Below are 4,767 nucleotides of genomic sequence, written 5' to 3' on the forward strand. Positions count from 1 at the left end.
TTTCCCTCGCCTGAGGAAGCTGACACCTGTCAGTTATTAAGAACTGCAGATAAAGGATGGTTATTGTTGGGAAGTGACTCCGTGACTGCCAGAAGGGGTGGCCAGTTGGCACAGGTGATAGTTTCTGTGCCGAAATAGCCCCCCCCCCCTTTAAAGCACTTTGGTGGCTTGACAGCCATGCATGAAATAAGACTTGATCTATCGAGCACATTGTTTCTCCCACCTCTTTCTCCAAGGGCAGCGGGGGACGGCCGTCGTCGCCTGCTCTGCCAGGCCGACCCCGGGGACAACTCGGAAATTTCGTTTCAGAGGGTATCCGTGTTCGTCTGCGGTAGGACAGCTGTGTTCGAGTCCAGCAGCACCTTCGAATCCAACGAGATTTTCGGGGCATGAGCTTCGGAGAGTCGAAGCGGCCATTGTCGAATCTGGAAATTTCAGGCGGTCGGAGTCCAGGGCTCTTTTTGTAGAAAAAGCCCAGCAGGAACTCATTAGCCTAATAGGCCACACCCAACAGCAAAAACCTATTAGCCTATTAGGCCCCACCCCTGACAGCACAGCTCATTAGCACATTAGGCCGCACCCCCATGTTACCAGAAGTCTGGTCATCCAGCCACACCCACCTTTTGCTTCTTATTCTGTTGACCTTGTCTGTTGTCAAAACCCAGGGCCTTTTTTTGTAGCCGGAACTCCTTTGCATGTTAGGCCACGCACCCCTAATGTAGCCAATCCTAATGAGTTTCTGCTGTTGGGTGTGGCCTATTATACTAATGAGCTCCTGCTGGGCGTGGCCAACTTGGGAGCCGGCCGGAACTCAGTTCCTGTGCGTTCCTGCCCAAAAATAGCCCTGGGTGGTCCCAAAAGCAGCCGCTCAGTTCCTGTCTGCTGCGCTGCGGGCATTGTGAGATTTATTTTGCTCTGGTTAAGTAATATGCCTTTGGGTCGCATTCTAGATACTGGCTGTTGCTGCTGAAGACCTTCGATGCCCAGGGCTTGTCTCTCTCTCTCTGGACCAATGCAGCAGCACCTATAGCTAGGCTTTTCTATTCCTCTCATTGTGCAAGTGCCTATGAACTGCTGCCATGTGGGGCTTTGGCTTCTTTGGTGGCTACGCCCACACTCTGGAACAGGATTGCTGAGTCTGTAAGAAATGTACCCACAGCTAGTTGGCCCCTCTGTGAGACAGGAGGCTGGACTAGATGGACTAGTGGTCTGATCCAGCAAGGCTTTCCTGATGTTCTTATGAAGGCCTCAGCCTCTCTGCCCTGTTGTTGGCCCTCCAGTGGAACTGGTTGGCCACTGTGTGAGACAGGATGCTGGACTAGATGGACCCCTGGTCTGATCCAGCAGGGCTGTTTTAATGCTCTTATGAAGGCCTTGGTCTCTATGCCCTGTTGTCGGCCCTCCAGAGGAACTGGTTGTTCACTGTGTGAGACAGGATGCTGGACTGGATGGACCAGTGATCTGATCCAACAGGGTTCTTCTGATGTTCTTATGAAGGCCTCGTCCTCTCTTCCTTGTTTGTTGGCCCTTCAGAAGAACTAGTTGGCCACTGTGTGAGACAGGAGACTGGACTAGATGGACCCTCACTGGTCTAATTCAGCAGGGCTCTTCTGATGTTCTTAGGAAGGCCTCGGCCTCTATGCCCTGTTGTTGGCCCTCCAGAGGAACTGGTTGGCCACTGTGTGAGACAGGATGCTGGACTAGATGGACGACTGGTCTGATCCAGCAGGGCTCTTCTGATGTTCTTATGAAGGCCTCGGCCTCTCTGCCCTGTCGTTGGCCCTCTAGAGGAACTGGTTGGCCACCGAGTGAGACAGGATGCTGGACTAGATGGACCACTGGTCTGATCCAGCAGGGCTCTTCTGATGTTCTTACAACAACACTCATTGGTTGACCTTGGGCTCGTCATGGTCTCCCAGCCTAACCAACCTCACAGGGTTTTCGCAGGGACTGAATGGGAGGAAGGAACTCTGTATGTCATTCCAAACGATATTTACATCCTGTGAAAGCAAGGTAGTCGTCAACCATATAAATAAATATGATATAAATACAAAACCCTATAAACTGTGGCTTTGGCACAGCCCCTCTCGGTAATCCGACCGTTGTTGATGTTGCATTATTGATAAAACGGAATGTTTCTAAGGCTGTAGTTTATCGGGAACTCTTTTATTTTTAAGAGGGGAAAAAATACCCTTCTCCATAGGAAGAGGGCCAAGAAGCACCATCAAGACCAAAATGTGTCGGGCCGGAGTGCTTTATGTTTAGACTTCAGATAAGGTTACCTGAAGCGCTGGATCAAATGAGAAACTGGAAATCTGGAGGAGGGTAATCCGAAATGACCTCTGGGGTTCTCTTTTCTGGGGTTCAAGAGGACAACTGCCCAGTGACATGGATAGCCCAGGGTAGCCCGATCGTGGAAGCCAAGCAGGGTCGGACCTGGTTAGTACTGGGATGGTAGACCACCAAGGGTCGCCGTGCAGAGGCAGGCGGCGGCCAACCACCTTAGTTGGTCTCTTGCCTTGAAAACCCTGCAGGGTCGCCGTAAGTCATCTTAGACTATGGCACTTTCGAACACTGTTAAATAGTGGGTTCCATGGATAAGCAGGTTCAAGTCAACTGGTGAGCTCAACTTTGGCCCGGTCACACGGGCCAGATAATGCGGGGAGGAGGCGTGGGTATTAGCGCCATCCAGGGCTTTTTTTGTTGAAAAAGCCCAGCAGGAACTCATCAGCACAATAGGCCACACCCAACAGCAGAAACTCATTAGCATATTAGGCCACACCCCTGATAGCACAGCTCATTGGCATGTTAGGCCACACACCCCATGTTACCAGAAGGGTGGTCATCCAGCCACACCCACCTTTTGCTTCTTATTCTGTTTACTTTGTTGTCAAAACCCAGGGCTTTTTTTGTAGCAGGAACTCCTTTGCATGTTAGGCCACACACCCCTAATGTAGCCAATCCTAATGAGTTTCTGCTGTTAGGTGTGGCCTGTTATGCTAATGAGTTCCTGCTGGGCATGGCCAACTCGGGAGCCAGCCGGAACTCCGTCCCTGTGCGTTCCTGCCCAAAAATAGCCCCGGCGCCATCGCGATTTGGGCTGCTGCAACGCAATCAGATGCGACGGCGGCAAACCGCATTGTTTTCGTCGGCGCGTGGTTCTTGCGGTGCTTCAACGGGGCAAAAGGAGCGCACTGGGTCGATCAGACGGAGACAGTCCATCTGCGGCCCGTGGCAAACCGTTTGCTAGTAGCTCGTGGGCAGTACGTTTTAACTCCAGATCTTCGGCGGTAAGCTACGGGCTGGGGACGGGCGGGAGACGCTTCCCAGATGTTTCCGTATGATCGCGCCCCTTTAATCCACCTGGCAGTTGTGTGTCTCCCGAGGCAAATTCTCCGTTTGATTTCAGCAGGGCTCTTTTTGTAGAAAAAGCCCAGCAGGAACTCATTAGCATAATAGGCCACACCCAACAGCAGAAATTCATTTGCTTATTAGGACACACCCCTGACAGCACAGCTCATTAGCACATTAGGCCGCACCCACATGTTACCAGAAGTGTGGTCATACGCCTTCTCTGGTGTCAGAACGAGAAGACAGAAGACAGCCTGTGCGTATGCTCGAGTCTCTCCACCATCCTCTAAGGGCTTATGGCAGCATTCATGTTCCTGTTTATCCTGACCATGATCCTGAGAGGTAGGACAGGCAAGTCAGGAGAGGGCTCATATGGTCCTGGATACGGGGCTGTTTCAACACAACAGCAGATTCTTCCCTTATACTACACAAAACGTGCTGGCAGATATAGAGGCAGAAGCTCTAGATCATCGGTCCCCAACGATGTTCTGATGTTCTTATGAAGGCCTCGGCCTCTGTGCCGTGTAGTTGGCCCTCCAGAGGAACTGGTTGGCCACTGTGTGAGACAGGAGGCTGGACTAGATGAACACTGGTCTGATCAAGCAGGGCTCTTCTGATGTTCTGATGATGGCCTCGGCCTCTGTGCCCTGTTGTTGGCCCTCCAGAGGAACTGGTTGGCCACTGGGTGCAACAGGATACTGGATATAATAGACCACTGATCTGATCCAGCAGGGCTCTTCTAATGTTCTTTATCAGGGGAAGTCTTCAGCTTCTATGCCCTGTTTCTGGACCTAAAGAGGAACTGGTTGGCCACTGTGTGAGACAGGAGGCTGGACTAGATGACCACTGGTCTGATCAAGCAGGACTCTTCTGATGTTCTGATGATGTCCTCGGCCTCTGTGCCCTGGTGTTGGCCCTCCAGAGGAACTGGTTGGCCACTGGGTGAAACAGGATACTGGACATAATAGACCACTGGTCTGATCCAGGAGGACTCTTCTGATGTTCTTATGAAGGCCTCGGCCTCTGTGCCCTGGTGTTGGCCCTCCAGAGGAACTGGTTGGCCACTGTGGGAGACAGGAGGCTGGACTAGATGGACCACTGGTCTGAACCAGCAGGGCACTTCTGGTGTTCTTATGAAGGCCTCGGCCTCTATGCCCTGTTGTTGGCCCTCCAGAGGAACTGGTTGGCCACTGTGTGAGACGGGATGCTGGACTGGATGGACCACTGGTCTGAACCAGCAGGGCTCTTCTGGTGTTCTTATGAAGGCCTCGGTCTCTCTGCCCTGTTGTTGGCCCTCCAGAGGAACTGGTTGGCCACTGTGGGAGACAGGAGGCTGGACTAGATGGACCACTGGTCTGATCCAGCAGGGCTCTCCTTGTGTTCTTCGAGGTGGTTGCCATTGCATTCCTCCAGGGG

The sequence above is a fragment of the Gekko japonicus genome, unplaced genomic scaffold (assembly GCF_001447785.1).
Source record: "Gekko japonicus isolate JY-2015 unplaced genomic scaffold, Gekko_japonicus_V1.1 scaffold3929, whole genome shotgun sequence".
NCBI lineage: Eukaryota > Metazoa > Chordata > Lepidosauria > Squamata > Gekkonidae > Gekko > Gekko japonicus.